This window comes from Artibeus jamaicensis, unplaced genomic scaffold, assembly GCF_021234435.1.
Source record: "Artibeus jamaicensis isolate MK-2021 breed Jamaican fruit bat unplaced genomic scaffold, CSHL_Jam_final contig_1127, whole genome shotgun sequence".
NCBI lineage: Eukaryota > Metazoa > Chordata > Mammalia > Chiroptera > Phyllostomidae > Artibeus > Artibeus jamaicensis.
Window position 1 is genome coordinate 1,313,948 of NW_026521219.1, and position 20,744 is coordinate 1,334,691.

The following is a 20,744-nucleotide window of genomic DNA, read 5'->3' on the forward strand; positions in this document are numbered from 1 at the left end:
CACGTGCATTGCAAGTGCCACGTGGGTGAGATGCAAAAATCACCCTGGAACCCAACTCTTGTTCATAAAGAAAGCCCTTTAATAGGACGTAATTTATTAGCCCTGAGCACTACTTCCCTCATATTTCTTACATAACTAGAGAAGCCACATAGAATTTAATAAAGTAAGCAGCATATTTTTATTTCATTTCACTTAAATGGCTTCATTATGTAGTTTGTTTAAAACTGTGTTTACAAATTGTGGCTATTTAAGTTTTCAAATTTATGAGATGATACATAGAAAATTACTGAGTGATTTTTCATTTCATAATTTTATAATAAGCTAGCTACAAAAAAACCTCTTGACAGAAGCAGTTTAATCATACTGTGTGTATGTGTGAGAGAGGAGGCAGGAGGAGAGAGGTTATGGGGGAGGGAGGGAGGAGAAAGGCCCTCGCAGAGAGCTCCCTGCCTTACCCTGCTCAGAGGCAGCACCAGTTACTTAAACCAGCTCAGAGCTTCTTCAGCTTTCAGTCTTCTCCTGAGACCAACTTAATGCTGATCCTTCATTTTCTCAAGATAAACAGGGTAAGTCCATGTTACATGTCTGAACTTATTAAGTCCTGATAGGAGTCTGTTCATTTAAAACTTTTCATGAAACTAGAACCAAAAGCCAGATTTCTGTGTTTGAAGCTTTCAATGATGTCTTAACAGTTTTCAAACAAAGGTAGGGTTGTGCTTGAGATTACTAATAGTTTAATGAAAAATAAAAATGTAAAAATTATTATGTGGTATAATAGAATAATGTTGCTACTGAATAAAATTTTATAATATATAAAATTATGTCTAAAAATGGTTAACTTCAAACCTATAGTTAAAGGATTTAAATGATGAATTTGATATTGGACAGCCCTTCAACTTATTAGTACCAAAACAAGCATCACAAAGTTATATTTTTCTTTAAAGTAATTTTACTTATGTTTAAAATTATGTCAACTTGTTGCATACCTATAGCCCTTTCACACATAATTAAGTGCAAATATTTTACATGGGCATCAATTTTGGAAATTTAAAAGTATATTTGTTCTGCATTTCGAAGCTATAAATCTTACTTTCTAATTGGCCCCAAATATTTTCCTTTCATTTTGTTATGTTCACCCATGGACCATAAAAAATGTAACATTTTTGTTTGAATAACATAATGAATCATATCCACTGTGTTATTTAAAGTAAGTTACACTGTCTCCCTAAGACTACTTACTTATGAAGATCTTTCCCATCAGTATTTCAGACAAAACAATAAAATTCTCAAGTAAGAACTTTGTTTTAATTATTTTTAGATCAGGAAAAAATATACATGTAAAGAATGTAAACAGATTTCAAAAACAGACTTAATATTGTATGCTTTTGGATAAATTATGAGAAGTATAATCTGGTAACTGTTTTTCTTAATTCTTTTTCTTGTTCACTCATGCTGATGTCAACAAATAGTTTGGCTGAAATTGCAAGTATTGTCTTCACTCAAGTGTGTGCCAGGGAGTGTGCTTTGGAAAGGACAGCTTTATGTGTACTCAAGCCCAGGGCTGTTCTCCAAAGGCTCACCATGCAATTATGTGCTTAGATAAAACCAAGTAACTTCCTTTCTTCTTTAAAAAAAAAACCTCAATCGGAATCTGATGGAGGACATTTAAAGCATTGTATACATTATCAAAGAAAGTCTTCCACATATTGCTTATGGCTTTTTCATATTATTTTATATTATGTTATACTATTTTATATTATTTTTTAGTTTATATTCTGAGTAGTACTTGTAGGGAATTAATTCCTAATTTTAGTTTCAATCAACACAACATTTATCTTAAGAAGCAGGGCTTCATGGAAAGAAGGTATAAATATACTTAGAATGGCTGTGATATGTTGGAGGTTTATATCTTTTCCTTCCCTGACTCCTAACTTAGTTTGAGTTATTTGTATTACAAAGAATCGTAACAGCTGTTTGCGTGTGTGCCATCATATGAACCAGCTGAGTGAAATGCCCTCTGGTTTCTTATCTGTGCTTATTATCAATGGGCAGTAAAAAAAAGTTCGTTTTTTTTTCTCCCTCCCACTTTAAAGTTGGTGTAAGACTGACAGTACAGAATCAGTGTGGTATGGATTTTTTTTACCTGATTGACCAATTAATACAAACCACTTTGGGCTTCTGTGAAGATATGTATAATTAATGCTGTGAGCTTTCATAACTGAGTCCCTCAGCAGTTCACTGGATCAACATTTGCTGAGTCCAGCTTTTTCACAAAGTACTCAATGGAAGAGATATAAAAACATATATTCATATGAAAAGTTACATAAAAGATTCTATTGAAGGTCTGTCTCATTAATCTAAGTGTTTTCATAGAACAGTTCAGAGTCAATTACCAATTTGCCGATAGAGAAGTAACCACAGTAGAAGTTTAGAGAGCAAGTGGCCCAGACTAGGCTGGCCAGACTGGGTTGTAGGTAGAGATGCTTTGAGACGGCCGTAAAGGACTGGTAGGGAAAAGATGGGAAGGGCTTCCAAAGCCAGTGGGAGGCATAGGGAGAAACCTGGAGGCAGCCAGTGTCAGCTTGTGGAGAGAGAACAGGGTGTCACCAGCATGGCGGGGGCAGGCGGCCCTCGGGGAGCAGGGAGAGAGAGGTGGCAGAGTCGGTGGGAATGAAACACGGGAGTGTGTATGTGATGTGCTGGGTGGTGCGAGAGCCAGTGCCACGGAAGGAAGAGACCGGTATCTTTATGAAAATTAACCTGTTGTGGTTGTACAAACCCAGTTAGAATGACAGGAGTCTCAGGATGGGGAGACCCATTGAAACAACAAGGAAGGGACAGGCAGAGGAGGTAAGGCAGTAAGTGTAACACTGGTGACTGAGTGATGATGGAAGGATGGAAGTCTTTTGAACAGAAATGGGAAGTTAGTACAGAAGGACGGGAGGTCCGTAAACCTCTACCAGTCAGGGTCCAGCCAGAGAAGCAGAATCTGTAAGACACTTATTACAAGGAATTGGCTTAAGTGACTGTGGGGGCTTAAGTGACTGGCTCGGCATGTCTGAAGTTCATAGGGCAGGCGTGAGGAAGGGCTGGCCCGATCTCAGACACTGGCTGAAGCTGCAGACCACGGGCAGAATTTCTTCATCAGGGAAACCTCCCTTCTGCTCTTAGAGCCTTTCAACTCATTGAACCAGGCCCATCCACATTATCTGAAATAATCTCTCTTATTTAAAGTCAACTGGTTATAAATTCTAATCACACCTACAAAATACCTTCATAGCTGCACCTAAATTTGTGTTTGATTGAGTAACTGGAAACTGTAGCCTAGTCAAATTAATATATCATAAAATTATCAAAAACCTCCAAAATGCTCTGAACTCCAAGGTTCTGGTAGGATTTCTTAAATGAAAATGGCCAGTAGTCTATTAGAAATTCAGAGTTGAAGCTTGGTAAAGTTATTGGTATGTGAGATAACCACGCTGGAGTCATCCGTGGGGAGGTAACATCCGTGCCAGTCAAGAGAGTCGGTGGGAGATCTCAGAGAAGGCTGTGAACTTCTACGTCAAAAATGAATTCTGGGGAGAAACCGCTTTTAAGGGACAGATTAACAACAAGTTAACTGCCCGGCCAGTGTGGCTCAGTTGGTTGGAGTGTCATCCCACAGACCAAAAGGTCGCCTTTTTGATTCCCGGTGAGGGCACAGGCCTGGGTTGCAGGTTCAGTCCTGACGGGCACACATATGGGAGGTGACTGACAGTTCTCTTACATCGATGTTTTCCTCTCTCCCCCTTCCTTTCTCTCTCTCTGGAACAATGCATGTGTTTCTTCAAAAGCAGGAGAGTTAACTAAAAGATAGAAAAGATTAAATAGTTGAGAGAACCCTTGGCTGTTCCTCTCTTTGCAGCACCTCCTCACTTGTTTCCCAAGGTGGCAGGAACATGGCTGTGCCCCCCTCTTTCCTCCCAGCCCCAGGGGTCCCAGAGAATGTGAAAAAACCAGTGGTTTTACTGTGAACTTTTAAAGCACAATTTAAAGAACACTGCAAGTATCTCTGATATAAAGAATGACAGACACACACATCAGATAGTCAGAAATTGGAGGCACAACTCTTCTGATTACTGAATGGAGGGAGGGTCTTCTGGGGATCTTGGCCCCATAGCTCTTTCCCTTCTTCAGCTGTTCAGCAAATTTTTGTTTAACCTTCCAGATACAACTCGAGTATCTCCTCCTCTGTGGGAAGTTCCTTCGTTCACCCAACAGAGGTGTTAACTCCGTCCCATGTCCCATCACCCGCCCAGGCACAGCACACTTCTCACCGTGCTCAGATTGCTTGCATGTCCTCCTCCCCCAGCTGTAAGCATCTTTCAGTTTTCAGTTCACTGGGGCCTGTAACAACACCGCTTCAATGCTTAATACGTATTTGGGAAATGAAAGGTGGGCGTGTATGTCTGTATATTAGAAAAATGTATAGAAAGCAGACCCGTATATGTGTTCATAAACAATCTGTGTGTGGAGAAACTTTTTAAGTTCTCGGGTTTTAAAAGTACAATTTAAGAGAATAGGGTGGAAAAGAAGGGGGAGCCTGCAGGAGGGGGAGGGGGCCCTTGTACTCACACAGGGAGAGAGCAGAGGCTCCAGTGAGGATCCGTCTGGTGGGCGGGGGGAGGATGGCGACTCCGGCTTCCTAGGAGGATAAAAGACAAGTTGGTTTGAGGTCAATTAAAATGTGCCTTCTCCTAAGGAGAGGAGATTTCCCTTGATGTGGAAAAGCTGAAGTTTTTAACTATATTTGTCAATTTAACTTCAATGTAAAACATTGAAAGTGCTGTTTCCTTTTTCTTTGTGTGTGTGTGTGTGTGTGTGTGTGTGTGTGTGTGTGAGAGAGAGAGAGAGTTAGAGAGTGAGTTAGTTAGTTAGTTACTTAGTTAGTTAGTTAGTTGTGGGTAGCTCTCATGCTAATGTGTCTAATTGACATCTCAACTCTGTTTCCCCAGCCCTGTACTGGCCTAGTGTTGGTTACAAATGCTGTTAAGTCAAAATATGGTCCCCTCATCAAGAAGTTGAAAATATCTGCAAATAAGAGAATTTATTAAGATAATTATTCTACTGTGTGTTGCAAGAAAGCCAGGATATCATCAACATCATATTGCAGTGCCCTTGAGAGGAAAATATAGAGGCTAAAGGAAGTATCTTGTTCGGCAATTAACGTCTTGCTCGTGTAGATTTTCATGGTATTTAACTTTAACAGAATTAGACATTTCACATCGGAATTGTTTAATGTGTTCCTAAGATAATTCTTTTAACCTTCAAAAAAATCTTTTTAATTTTTGAATTTTTTTTGCCTCTAGCAAATTGTAGGTAAAGATTTCAAATTCATAACAATGTTTTCTCTTCTCATTGATTTAGAACTTGACTGGTTATTATCTTTCAAAAAATATAAATTTATTTTGTAGCGGCATACAGCTGAAATGAAATTACCAAGAATCTAGAGTACCAGAGACATACAGTCCTATTCTCCTACTGTGTACATTTTAAGTGAAAATTTCAAGAATTGCAAACAAAATTTTCCTGTCTCTAAGCACAACACCATCACTAAGAGTGATTTCTCTGAACTGTGTCTAATCTGCAGCGATTGTGTTACCGAACAAGGGGTCCGAGGAGAGGGGCAATACAATATCTAGCCCACCTAGGGATGCCTAAAACTGCTACAGAACAGGGGCCCCTCCCAAGGACAAAATACTAATATCTACTGGGTTCTTCTGTCCGCCACCAATTGGAAAGACATCTCTCAATGCCAGAGATTTGTGAAAAGGAAACAAAATGTTTATTTAATGCTATTTAGGCTTAATGCCTCCACTAAAATATCAGAGTCCTTTAGGGTATACACCTACACCCACACAGCTCCCTTCTCCCACTGTCCCAACTCCGGGTACCGTAAATCAGGAGAAGAGCACACACGTCTGTGTTTCAGGCCGCTGGCACCATCAGCTGTGTCACCGTACAGGCAGGATCTCTCTCTAGTTAATCCAAAGTACTGTGGTACCCTCTCATGGTCCACTGGCAAGAGTTCTTTGTACCCAGTTCCAGTCAAAATGTCTCTTGCTTTCCAGGCCACTTGGCCAAAGAGAGCATCACAAAGCCGTGTGGGCCGCTTCTACCAAAGCTGCAGGGGTTCGCACTCCACCAAAAGCATGTGGCTGTCTTCTTCACCTGGCTGCAGGGATCTCCATTCTGGCAAAGCTGCGTGGTTTTCCCTTTCACCTGGGCAGTTATCCCCTCATGTCCCGGAGCCAGTCTTCTCCAAGCTCTCATGCAGGCCTTCTTACTCAGGAGCGCAGCCCCTAGTTATATCTTGGGTCCCCACTACTCCCTTCTCTCTTGCTCAATGCTTGGCCACAGCTATTTAACATATCTACGAAACCAATTAAAGGTTATAGATATGTTAAATAATCATTCCAGAGGTTAGCCGCAAAACTGTTGCTATGCAAAATAGCTCTCAATGGCCCTGCTCCATTCGCCCCTGGGCGGGGGGGGTGTTGAGGGCATCTTATATGTCTCTCCAATATTCCTATACACTTTGAATTCTGGGCACCATTCCAAATCTTTTTTTGCCCCCCCCCCTTGGCTGCACCCTGTATCAATTGGGCCCCCATTTATCTGAGGGCACTATGTACAGCTGCATCCAGGGTCCTCCACTTCCTACACAATGATTCGTTGTAACAGAGAGGCAGTCAAGTCCCTGGTGACTGGACTGGGCCAGTTAAGATGGAAACACATGGAGTGTGACAATGCGTGTTCTTTCTGAAACAATCTTAGGGACAAAGGACAGTCTACTCAGCGCTTCACTGCTTTCATGATGAGGCTTTTTTTTCTTTTTACAAAACAGAATTGACGTCTCATCTGCGGTAAAGGGCAGGCTGAGACTGGGAGCAGAACGGCTCAGGCTTTACTCTCCGCTGTGGCTGTGAGGGGCCTGCGTGGCCACAGGCTAAGGATGCGACCTTGCCTCCCTGGGATCCCTAAACAGAACGTTGGGATGGATCACAATATTTTTAAAGTTCTGGTGCTAAGTTTCAGATGTATTGGATTCTAAAATATATCAGTTTAATCCACCTATCATAAACATTTCAGGATTTCAGCCCAGTGTTTACTTCGGGATTATTTTAATCCTTATTTGATATTGATTGAGATTAAATACATATTGCCAATGTAAGATTAGTTTACTGCTTTATTGCATAAGCCTCAACATGTATGAAGTATTTAATATTCTTATAAATTTACTTCTGCTCTAATGAAAAAACTGACACTCGCATAGCTTTTAGCATAGTGCTCTCCTTCCAGAAAAGAAGTTACACTCTACAGTCTTGGCCACGTTCACTGGTTCCCACTCATCAGTGTAGTACCTTGGCTCTTGTCAGGCTGCTCTCACAAAGGCACCACAGACTAGTTGGTTTAGAAGCAACAGAAATGTATTCCTCACAGTTCTGGAGGCCACAAGTCCAAGAACCAGGACCAGCACAGCCAGGTTCTGGTGAGGACCTGCCTTCAGGTCTAGAGATGGCTGTGTTTTGGCCGTAACCTCACAGGGTGGAAGGAGCAGGCGAGCTCCCGGGAATGTCTGTCATAAGGGCTCCGACCCCACTCAGGACGGGACCTCATGATGCCGTCACTGCCCCCACCCCACCTCCACATGCCGTCATAGTGAGTGTTAGACTTCAGTATCTGACTGCGGGGGTGGGAGTCGCAAAAATACAGTCTACAGCATGTAGCCAAGTCGGGATCGAACATTTTTTGTGTGGGTATCACCACATGCCACTCTTAGTTCCTCAAACTGCCAGGACTATCACCGAGTTACAATCAACTTAGTCAGGACAATGAATGCCTTGCGAGTAATAAGCAACCTCTGAAAAATAAGAGGCAAATAGTAATTGACTTTGCTAACGATGCTAAACTATCAACATTACATGCCTCGTTGCTTTCTGCCTTTTTGTTGCCACACTCACCCCACTAAAGCTTACACGTCTGCTTGGGCACATTCATCATTTCCCTACAGATCTTCAAATGCTGTGCTTGGCATTCTGTCAGTCCCTCACACTCCCTGAAATCTGGGTGACACAGGCCTGTCCTTAGGTAAACCTCGGTCCTTGGGTTTTCCCTTCACCAGCATAGATTCTAGGATTATTGTATTATGGGTTTTAAGTTCTTGTTTGCCTAATTTTGTATTATTTTTGTATGATTTTTATGTATTGTTTTATAATCTATCCTAGTGTGTTTTTTCAACAGCATAGATTCTAGGATTATTGTATTATGAATTTTAAGTTCTTGTTTGCCTAATTTTTAAAGATAGAATGTATCGGGGTAAAACTTAAAGACCTAAATTTTTTCATATTCTGTTTGACCAATTTTCACCACTACACTTTTTTTTATTTATATGCTGAGGGTTTTTTTCTTTTTCTCTCTGGAGATGCAACTTTATGTTTTGTCATTTAGCACTTACTCTAACCACAGCCAGTAAAGAGGCCACCCACCAGCAGCACATCCAGCCTCTCAGGCACCCAGGCCTGATCAGATGAACCCTTTTGCACATAAATGATATTCTTGCCAGTCATGGAATAACTCTGTACTTGATACAGACAACCAGCCACCAAGTTAGTCCCCAGACCTGTGTGGCCATGCCTCGTATAACCACCGTTCACTTCCCTTCCCATTTTGCTGCTTGTTCTGCTCATATCCAAGGTGTGGTTCGATCTGGGCACCAGGCTGAAATGCAGTTGTCAGAGCATTTTGCTTTATGAGGACAAGCTGTTCAGAATCACACCGTGCTGATGGCCACCCTCACACCTGTGGTCTTTTTGCCACAAGAAAGCTGAGCTATTTCTTTTTCTTCCTCCCCCCAGCCCCCCTTACTAATTCATTCTCCTCTCTCCTCTCAGAATCTGCCAAATTTCTCCTGAATTTAATAACTCCTTCTATGCCCACTAGCTAATCCCAGTACTGTTTCCCTCCTTTAAACCATAAATTACCTTTCCAGTCAGTCAGTAAATAGATATAACTCTTTTTAATTTTTAATTCCAATCCTCTAGGTATGTCAGCTGAGTATTAGAAAGAAATTAAGCTGATGACCTAACACACCAACTAAATGTAGTTGGTAATCAGAAATCCAAATAAATCTCCAATTATGATATAATGGACTGATGTGGAACATTTTCAGATGGTAACAACTACTATACTTGAGAGTACAGTAAGTTCTGACTCCCACAGTTGGTTCTGCTTCTTCCAGAATGACACACAGACTCTCCCGTGTTGTCTGTGGGTGTCTAGGGGCCGTGGGGCGAGGTTGGGCAGGCCGGGCCGATGAGCACAGGCTGTTGGTAACTGAGACACCACCTGCCTGGTTTCTCTGCGGTATTTTCTCGCTGCTGACTCCCTGAAGTTCGCTGGTGCACCTGATTGTAGTCTTTGCCAGTGGGATTAAAGTATCCCATCTGCCAATAAGATTCCGAATGCCCTTACTGAAGAAATGGAAACTGTATTATTTGTTTTACTACTACCAGTAGTACAGCTCTCTCTCTGACCACCAGCATTTCTTACCTCCTATTTTATAAATGCAAGAGAAAAGCAATCGCTGTTAGGGCCTCTGAATTTACTTTCTCATTTTCCTGAAAATTCTGGAGTTAAAATATGATTTCCAGTTTTATAGTCTTAAAAAGGCTGATCTTGTACTGCAGTTTGCTTTGGAGACTTTGCTTAAATCAAATCTTAGTAAATAATGTTTTCACTTGGTATTAAAAATCCTTAGACAAATACCCAATTATGTGATCATAAACCAGACAGTACAGTGTGTGCCGGCTCAGCCTGTTTTGTTCTGTGAAGTGCAAGGCTGATGCATCGGACCTCTTTCTCTGCCGCCCTGCTGCTACCCTCCCTGGTTTTTTTGAAGACTGTGCTTCCTGGGTCCATAGGCTTCACGGCCCGTAGGGCCAGCATCCAGATAATCTGCCCGAGGGACGGAGAAGTGAGGATGCGTCTTCAGAGATGCGCATTCCCAGTAGATCTATGCTTCTGTGAACCCCCTTCCTTCTTCTTGGACCCCCAAGTTTCCTGAACTGAAATCGGGGGTGGCGGGCTCTAGGACAGGCAGTAGGAATAGCTGATGCACATAGGACTTCCTTGGGTTTTTAATGATCAAAATGTATCACAAGTCTTTTCAGAGCCTGACCAAAACTCTATATAAAAATACCCAACTGTTTTCTTTTAGTGATAATTCTTCAAATGGATGAAACTAAGGGATTCATTGTATTAGGAAGCATGAGACAGTTTTATGAATGAGAGGTTCTAGGCTTTACCAAATCCCTGATCAAGACATGGAAGCCCACATGCTATTTTTTGTTTAAAAGCTATAAGCCAAGCTAACAAAATGCTAAATTGGTTTTCAGTTTTCTTCTTTGACAAAATATCTTTGTAGTAACCAAGGTGTCTGAAGTTTCAGTTGAGAATTCTGACTGCTCAGAGTTCTGTGCTTGAACTAGGCTCACCCCCATCTCATACCGAGATGTGCTGCTCAGCCCCTTCTATCCCCACCCATTGGCTCTCTCCTGCACCCCAAGGGATCTTGCACACGTGTTTCAGTATGCCCACACCCACTCAGACTTTGAGGTGTGCACATTGGTGCTGCTTTTGATCCTCACAGGCTAGGTCCCAGACAGACACGTGGGCTAACCTTGTATGTGGACTTGGGGCCATTTGAGTGGGTGATTCTAGGATCTGGAGGCTTAGTTCAGAAGGACAGACATGGGCTTCAGGTGGGCATGAGGTCTGGGTGGGCGCACCCTCTTGATTGTGGGGAAGGGAAGACTACATGCTATATGAGGGGGTGGGGCCATACCAGGGCCAGGGCAGAGCCCTTTAAACCACAAGTGGAGGGTTTGAGGGCTGTACTGAGACAGTCTTTTCACAGCACCTTCTGTAGAACATGTTCTGATTAACTGTCTTTATGAACACATTTTACAATTTAATGTTTGTCAAATTTTATTTTATATACAGACCCTTTATACCCATGCAGTTTTTTAGGAAATCACAGCCAGTGCTGGGAGGGAGACAGAAAGTCCCTGTAATGTGGATGCATTCTGTCTCCAGAGCATCTGTGTGGATGGCATTTATTCCTGTCTTCAGTAATTGTCTCAGAACCTGTTCCGAGTTGATGCCCCTCCTTCCACACAGACACGCACACACACACATGCCCCCTGCCTCTCCACTGCGGCCTGGGAAAACCTGGGCCTGAATGTGACAGGTAAGTCCCTGCTTGGCTGCTGGTTACAGCTACAGTATGTTCCCCAGGTCAGGAGCTGCCCGGTTGCCCCCCTGCACCCACTGTTTAGAATGCCTGATGTGGCTTTGAATTTCAACGTGGGGCAAGCTGCCTGTCAGCGGTGACTAGTTATATATGACAGGTCTCTCCTAGATTAGCTGCACTTTCATTTCCAAATCCCTGCCTGTCTCTTTAAGTTGCCCTGTTGAGTCTCCTCGAAGAATTTCTTAGTTCACATAGCTCATATTTCAAATCAGACCATTTCAGTTTTGATTAGAACCCATCTAATTTGTTTCAAAGGATGTGGTGGAGGCACAGAGGACCTACTCTGTTTTATAGAGTACAGAGAAAAGCCCCACACATTTCCTTTGTGGTCTCAGACTCTCATTCCCATCCATAACCACCAGTGCGGAGTGATCCCCACTGCTCCGTAATCGGAACGTCGTGAACGCGTGTTCATTTCAGAATAGTGGCTGCTATACCATACGGAAGGACACCTCTGCTCATTGTACCCTGCAGGGCACCTTATACAACGACGCCATTTAATCAACACTATTTATTTCTGGATTCTCTCCCTCTAATCCTGCATTCTCTGAGACTTGCAGGATTCCCAGATAGGGAAGAAGAATTTCCAGTAACTCTGTTGTTGGAAGAGGAGCCTATTCTGTTAAGTATGAAACTACTATAGAGAACCAATTTAATAACCCAAATCTCGTATCTAAAGATAAGAACAGAGAGTTCTCTTCACAAAGCTACTATTTTATGTTTTAAATTCACACCGGGTTTTGTTTAGAATACTGTGGACTATGACACAGGATAGGCTGCTGGAACAAGACACCCTGGGATACAGTGGCTTAGTCAAGGTTGTCACATAGTAGTCCAGTGGACAGTCCAGTCCAGGGCTGGGATAGTGGCTCTGACCTGCCAGGGCCGCAGGCCCTGCCGGCATCACGTGTTCTCCTGTCCTGAGGCCCAAAGCAACCGCTGCAGCTGAGACCCCATGCCATCGGGAGGGAAGAAGAGAGGGGAAACGTGGTCAGTCCTTTGCCGGAAGAATGATGGAAGTTCTGTCTCCACCGAAGAAGGGTAAGAACAGATGCTGGGGGCATGAGTCGTCTCTGTGTCAGGTTGCAACTTCATTGTGCTCCATTCTGACTGGCCGTCCAGCTAAACATGAGGCACAGAGAGGTGTGCTTTGAGCAGAGCTAGGGGAATTAGCATCCTTCAACTTTAGAGATCTAACCTATGCAAAATACTTTGAGATCTCATTGTGTAACAACAGGTAATTTAGGTGCTAGACACTGTGCTGAATGCTTTACATGGATTGTCTCATTTGCTACTCAGGATAATCCGAAGAACAAGGTATTATCATCCCCTCCCCCATTCCACAGATGCAGACAGTGAGGCACAGAGGGGCGGAGAAAGCTGCCTGCAGGCCCGGAACTGATAAGCAGTCCAGCGGACAGTTGGCTGCCCCCCCAAACCACTCCCGCCCATCCACCACATGGAGTAGTAGGCTGCCTTTTGAAATTGGATAGGAGGAAATACTACCTAAACAGTAATATCTTGAGTTTAAACAAAATTTTTCAAAAGAAAACATGAAACATACTATAAAACACTTGCTTCTTTCTAGGTTTAAGCCTTAAGTATTGTTTTATTTTTACAGTCAGGATGGAAAATTATAAGGAGATAGTCCAGGTTTATACTGAATAAATGAAACCCAGCTTTATTTAAAATGTTAATTTAAACCCAAAACAAGAGTAAATGAAACATTCCATCTAAATGTGATACATTATTCCTAGCAAATAAATCTGAGGCCTTATACTTTTGGACATCAAGAATTGTTCATAAGTTACTTAGCTATCTTCGTCTAACACTTCAGACCCCTTTTTAATAAAGAAGACTTGAAACACATCCATCCTAGTATTCGGGGCTCAGTTTCACCCTCAGACTAAATTATAGGTGATTTTTTTTTCCCTTTAGATGCTTTAAATTACATTTACATCATCACATTTATTAAATAAGATGACTCTAAAGTGTTAAAATAATAGTATCTTACTCCCTAGATGTGTTACTTTGCTTGAGCCGACATTAAAATAAATAAATCAATAAACCCACCGACTGGATGGGTGGAGAACGGAAATTTATGCTTGGGTCCTCACAGTTTCGGAGGCAGGAAGTCCCAGATCAAGACCTGGGTGGGCGTGGCTTCCTTGGAGGCCTCGTCCTTGACCATGCAGATGGCTGCCTTCTTGCTGCCTTTTCAGCGGTCGGTCATCTCTCTGTCTCCTGATGGCCCCTTCCTGTAAGGGCTCTGGTTAGATACACTTAGGGCCTCCCCAGCAGCCTTCATTTAACTTGATCACCTCTGGAAAGGCCCTGTCTCCGAGTATTTATGTTCTCAGGTGCTGGGGGTTAGGACTTCCACCTATGAATTTGGGAGGCCAAAATTCAGTCCATAACACAGACCTGCATAGACACATTGAGGCTGTGGCAGCAAACGATTTGTGACAGTGAGAGAAGTTCAGCATTTGAATGCCCTGCCTTCCTTTCACTTTGGGCAAAACAGAGTATGGCACAGGTGGGAGGTCTCAGTGACCATAAACCTCTTAAGTTTTTTTTAGTGACCTTGTTAACTTTAAAAAGCAAATTATTTAAAAGACCATCTTGAACTTACCATTGCTTACATTTCCACCCACTGGGCAAGAGGAAAATTGATGTCATATTAGCAAATGTTTTGCTGAAAAGATCAACTGTGATCGAGTGAACTAAACAGATATGACAGGCAGGTATTACAGTCACTCATAACAATACCAGGCTTCTTACCAGAGAATAACTGTTAGCCACAGAAGGGCTGGAAAAATAAAGGTCAGTGTTCAGCACAGATGAATCTCTTTTCTCAACCTGCGTCTGTAGAGGATGTAAAGTTCATGGTGGCAAAAGAAAACATTTTGCCTCTTTCCGATTATGGGAGAGGATTACTGCGTCACTGGAAAAGGTTTGAAATATTCTGAACATACCTTCAAGGGAATTTATTCCATCCATCTCCCAGAAATATTCTGAATGATACTATTTTTAGCTTCTTGGCCACTATATTTCTTTTATTATAAATCTCTTTGGCAAATGGGAAGAGGAAAGGGCCATTGTAGACTTAATGGCTTGTGGGGTAAACCTGGAAAATAAAATGAGGGGAAATCATAAAAGCCAAAGAACCATCATGCAGGTTTCAAAAAATAACCTTTAGACCTGTGACATTTCTACAAGTTGCTCTTTTTGAGCTTGGCATGAAATCTATTCAAAAACCTTGGCAAATGCAAAAGGAGCAATTTTGTGTATTTAAAAATACTGTAGCGCTATGAGGACAGACTGCCTAATGAACATTTCTGGCTATCTGGTTACTACAGCACTAGAAGCATCTGACATCAACACAGAACAGATGGGCCTTTTCCTTTAAAGAATGAGTAGTAGAGATCTACAATAATATTACTGTATCATATTATATATACTATAAATTATACAATCTGGCTAATATTGACCAAGCAGACCATGACCATGAGATTGCTAAGAATAGATTAATAATCATACAGAAGCCTCCCAAGTGCTATGTAAGCGCGTACCTTGAGAGCATTGGACAAAGCTCCCATGTGGCCCCTGCCTCGCTTGCTTATCTAGCTTCCAGGTCTTCTGTCTTTGTTCACCTTTCACTCAGCTCCAGTCATCCTGGACGTGCGGTTAGCTCAAGGGGCCTTCATGTTCATCATCTCAGGACCTTTAAGCATGTCTTGGCCCGAAATACAAATCCCCCTTCACCACCTGCGTAGAATTAAAATTCCCTTGGAAAATCCCTTGGATACCAATCCAGAGTTTCTCAGTAAGTTTAATACTATCAGTTTGACTAGATTGCTGCTGCTGTGTTTGAATACCAGATAAAATAGTTGGTTTGTTTTTCAGGCAGCTTGTTTTGGAAATCACCGTAAACACCACATTTATCTTTAGAAAATGAAACAAAGTAAAGGAAGAGAAGATTTGCACTTCTCACCTCCTGATCTCCCATGTTCATGCTCATATAGTGGGTCACGCACTGTGTAAATCATCCTCTCTCCCCTCCCTCGTTCCATATTATTGAATTTACGTGTAATAAATACCTAAAGCCAAATACGTATAAAATAAATCCTCCGTGTGGTGCTGCCCTGAACCGAGTAAAACTGAACTCACACTTAGTTTCTCCAGGTAGGCCATGACATGGTCGGCCGAGGGCCTCTTCCCTGCCCACACTCACATGCACAGCACACGCCCAAAGCACCCAGAGCGTTCCCTGGATAGGTAACTAAGGAATGAACGAACAGGACGCATTTCATACTTACCATACTTTTCTTTGTAAAAATAACTGAATTTTGTCCCTGTACATATAAAAAATTGTATAACTGATCTCAGCTGTTATTTTCAGGATAACCAAAAGGTTGAACTTACTCTATAGTTTTTCTTTGTGAGTTAATAGGCCGTTCTTGCTTTTCTCTTTTGGGCCCAAATTCTTTAATCAATTATGTGATTTCTTTTTACTGATTTTTTTCAATCAATTGATGGATTTGATTTCATTTGGCATCAGAGACTCCTTTGATTGAAATATGATTTATTGTGGAAAATCATATGGAGTATCCTCAAAAAATTAAAAGTAGAACTCCTTTTTGACCTAGCAGTTCCACTTCTGAGAACATATCATAAGGATCCCAAATACAAAACACCAATTCAAAAAACCTATGCAGCCCCATGTCCATAGCAGCACTGTGATAGCCAAGACGTGGAAACAGCCTGAGTGCCCATCAGCAGATGAGTGGATAAAAAACTGGTACATTTACACAATGGAATACTATGCAGCAGTAACAAAGAAAAACTCTTAACATTTTGCAACAGTGTGGATGGGCCTGGAGAATATTATGCTAAGTGAAATAAGCCAGTCAGTAAAAAACGAATTCTATATGATCTCACTTACATGTGGAATCTAATGAACATAATACACTAACGAATAGAATAGAAACAAAAGAATAAATATATAGAACAGACTGTTCAGAGGGGTGAAGAGGGGACTGGATGAAAGATGGTGAAGGGATTAACTGAAGAACATTCCCGCATGACCCACAGACACAAACCACAATATGGGGACTGACAGATGGAAGGGAGTGAGTGGGGCTGGGTGGAGGTGGGGAAGGGGAGAAAAGGCAGGAACAATGGTAATTGCATAAACAATTATTGAGAAAGATAAAAAAGAAAGAAGACTTATTGGGTGTTATATAGCTCCCCCGACCAGTAATAGTAGACCTAAGAATGTGGTGTTTTTCCCTGTGCCTGTCCTCATTTCCGCCTGCATGGAAACAAGCTCTAATATTGTTTTACACACCTGTAAAAAATTAACAATGTCCTCCAACCCTATGTGACTTTCCAAATACTATCTCATTATCACAACACACCTTTTCAAAATAGTCACAGGAAGTGTCTCCACTCCTCACCGCTCATTCTCTCTTCCGAGAGAATTTTTTGATTTCTGTACCATGGTACTTACCTGTCCCTCACCACACCTTAAACATCTGTGTAGACTTCTCATCCATCTTGATTTTCTTCTGGACCTCTGACTGCGAAACTGACCTAGGCTCCATTCTGCTTACTCTTTTTATCTCTATCTCTGCTACCTCTGCATTATATTTAGTGCCACAGATTTTAATTCCACCGGCATGCCAATACCTTCTGTTTGTCTGTCTGCCGACCTGCTTCTGGTGCTGACCTGCCCCTCATGGCTCTGAATTATGCGTGGCTGTTTGGGAAGAACCTCAGACTTCCAAAAGGGAACTCATGATGTCCACCACCACCAGAGAGTTCCCGTCTTAGAAAGTGACACTATCCTGGAGGTTCCTAAGCCTCTCCTCATCTTTTTGAATTCTTGCTTCTTCACTCTTTTCTGTTTGGCCATTATTACTTTCTTCTGGTCCACTCCATTGATTTGAGTCCCAGTTTCCTTTTCATCGTTATTGGTTTCCTGTGCAATTCTGTTCATTTCAATTTGTTTCACTTTCATATGTTTCTGTAATTTGTGGCTATAATCATCCAGTTCTGTGAGGATCCTGATCACCAGTGTTTTAAAGTGTGTGTCTGAGAGTTTTGCTATTTCTTCATCGCTTAGATTTATAGGCTCTGGGGCTTTGAGATAAAAATAAATAAATTTAAAAAAAAAAGAAAGTGACACTATCATTCAACGAGTTATCCTAACTAAAACCCTAAAGTCACGGATTTCTTCTATTTTTTGGAGCCACTTCAACATCTAGTAGAGCAAATACTGTAAGCTCCTCTTCAACATTTAATCAGTGCCCACCGCCTCCCTTATCGTGCTGCTACTTCCCTGACCTAAGACGCTATTTATCTCTTCTTAGGTAGGAAGGTAGCTTTCCAAATCTTCCCCCTGCTTTCACTCCTAGTTCCTAACATTCATTCTCTGCGCAATAACTAGAAGAGCCCTTCAAAAATGTAGATCGGATCATGACCCTTCCTTGTGGCTTCGCATCACACTCAGTGCAAAATCCAGGCTGTTCACTGGCAGGTCGGTACCACCCAGCCCTTCGGCCTCTTCCCCTCCATCTTCTTGTCCACCTGGTGTTGCCCTTTCACAGCTTTCTCAGAAAGGCCAAGGAAGGACAGCCATTCCTCGGGGTCTTGCACTTGCTTCTTCAGCCTGGAACATCCATCCTTTTAGATTTTTGCATGGTTCCCTCCTTTTTTACATTCTCAGAAGTGACTTTCCCTACCCAGATGATCAAAAGTAATTCACTGAGACAGTCTCTTCAGCTTTTTTTTCCATCATGGTTACAAATATCTAAAATTACCATGTTAACTTACTTGCTCTAAGTTGTTTATCATATGTGCTATCCTGTCTTATTACTGCTGTGGCTGCAACACCTGGAATGATGCCCAGTAGATTATAGGCACTTGGTGCTCAGTGAGTATTTACAGAATGAATTAGTAAGTCGGCAGGATGTTCCTAAACGTAACACGCATCTCTAAATATGAAAAGAGTGCAAGTTCATATGTGAATATGACACCTTGGGATATTCTGTGAGAGAGTTTAACTACAAATATGGATTTTACTCAATTTTATGTTTGTAAACAGAATATTAAAATATACTAATTTTCTAATTTTGTTACATGTATAATACTTGGGACAGCATTTTAAGTCAAAGATTTCATTTCAAAATTTGATAGTAGAGTTCATGTTTTTATCAGGTTAAAGATTCTTTCATGGATACAAAAATTATTAATGGTAGCACTGGTAAGTATAATAGCATTTTCTAATAGTTAATGGTTTAATGTAATAATATTAAAAATAATACATGTATGTAACATATTTATGCTATATTATAGTACACGCAGAGACAGTTACAGTGATTATATGCATTTGTACTTGTATAGGATATGATTTTTAACAGAGGTTTCACATGAATTTATAAGCCCATATGAGAACTCATACATGAAACTACCTGTGCAGCTAAACCATTGTCATATCTGTAAAACAATAAGATCAGATTTTATGTTTTCCTAAACTGCAATACGGTGTAGTGACCACAAGACCGAGATTCAGAAAATCAGGTTTCCGACACAGCAGCTGCTCCTGTGACTGAGCTGAGGCGGGGCCAGCGGTCGCCTTCCCTGGAACGGGCTACGCCTGGGCCAGGGCCTTCGTCTGTTGCGTTCATTGCCGTGTCTGCAACGTGTAGAAAAGGCGGGGCCGGCGTGAGTGCTGAAAAGTATGTGATGTGTGTGTTATGCTACGCCAGGTTTAGTTTCCACATCCCCAAAACTGTTCCTTCCAACCCGTTCGTTCTGAGTAATATTAGAGCCCTCGTGAATTTAAATGAGGTAGATTCATAGCTGGAACTACTTACTCAGCTTTTACCTGGGACTTCATAAGGTTTTGTTCTTCACAGCTCATTCCATTGAATATTATTAACATAAATAAGGTAAGAGGTAAATTGATCCACGTTTACCGCCTTCGGAAGGACTAAAACAAAAACTTAAGTATAATTCAGATTCACAAAATTAAATAAGTACTGGCCGACAGTGACCAGAGGGGTGGGGGAATGAGGGAGGAAAGAAGGGGAAGGGCTTTGTTAAAGACCATGTGTGAACGACCCACGGACACGGACAACGGGGTGGGGACCGCCCGGGGGTGGGGGTGGGGCAGGGGAGAGCAACGGGGAGAATTGGCACAACTGTAATATATCAACAGTTTTTTAAAAAGTCTAGAAGGAAGTTCAATAACCAACCTCTCAAATGATTTTTTTAATGTAGCTTTTATATTTTAAAAGCTATTAAGGTTTAAAACTGCTCTAAAATTTTGGGAACACTGTGTAGATATACCCTTCTTTGAGAAAACTTGATATTACAATTTAAAAAAACAAATTAATGGATTCTTCACTTTAAAGTTTCTCTTTCCATAAATTGAATACGGGAAGGATGGCAGCCATGTGAAACGTGCGTTGGGAAATGCAGAGAAAGCAGGTCTTGACGGCCACCCTCCCCCACCCCCACCCCGGGACGCCGGGAGTGCACGGAGCCCGGAGACCTGGGGCGGAGCCGCACCCACACTGTGAAGACCGCAGGCCCCGCCTGGAGCCCCGCGTGCTGCCCACAAGGCACAAGCCCCTCCCCACGGAGGCAGCCTCCCCAGGGGGTGTGTCGGCCCATTTCCTGTGGCTTCATGCTTCTTATGTCCCGGTGTTTAAGGAGATCCTGACTCCTCAATAACCCATCGCTGCTCTTACCCCGTCACTCTCTAGCCCCCTTATCCCGCCTATTTTTTTCCATTGCACTTACTACCAATCATATTGTTTATTTGTTCATTGTGTTTCTTGTGTACACACACACTAGAAGTAAGCTCCAGGATAGCAAGAATTGTGTCGTTTATCAGTGTATCCGAGGCACCGAGCACAGTTGTGACACACACCAGGGTCTTGGAGAGTCCTGGCTGGCTGCCTGGCTGGGTGACAAAGTGAATGGAGCACACTCTGACCTGAATCTCCTCAATTGTGGATCCTCTTAACTGTTTCTCCTCCAGTTTCCACCACCGCCTCATCGTTTAGTTTTAAAATTTGCCCACATTTTTTTCTAGCCATGATCCTCAAGGAATGTGTTGTTCCACCCTGGCTTCATTGTCACAATTCTTCTTGGCTCACATAGGTGATAAACCCCTGGGGCTTGCTGCCCCTACCCCTCGGGTGGGATCTAGCCAGTATGTGTGTGTGAATGACAGGCTGCTCTGCCACAGTGACTTCATAAAGTACCCGCGCCTCAGAAGGACGCACAGTAGATAAATAAACATGAGGCCTGCCCAGAAGGCATGCAGCCATGTAATATGAAAAATAAAGGCATTTATTGAAGAACACACAAGAGACAC

At 42.2% G+C, this 20,744-nt stretch overlaps 1 protein-coding gene and 1 long non-coding RNA gene across 25 annotated transcripts in view; one reads left to right on the forward strand and one right to left on the reverse strand.

The window, feature by feature from the left end:
- Positions 1–20,744, forward strand: part of RIMS1 (regulating synaptic membrane exocytosis 1) — a 425,147-nt gene that overhangs the window by 393,320 nt on the left and 11,083 nt on the right. The window contains exon 1 of one of the 24 annotated variants that reach the window (XM_037147269.2): positions 465–566. The exons of the other annotated variants lie outside the window; for them this stretch is intronic. The gene's annotated coding sequence lies outside the window, so the exon portion shown is untranslated. Of the gene's footprint in view, positions 1–464; positions 567–20,744 lie in introns of those variants that run through there. 24 annotated transcript variants of the gene reach the window in all.
- Positions 13,596–15,122, reverse strand: LOC119050786 (uncharacterized). Its single transcript, XR_005082811.2, has 3 exons — positions 14,926–15,122; positions 14,329–14,480; positions 13,596–13,736 (listed from the first exon to the last, which is right to left on the reverse strand). It is a non-coding gene; the product is annotated as an uncharacterized LOC119050786 (long non-coding RNA).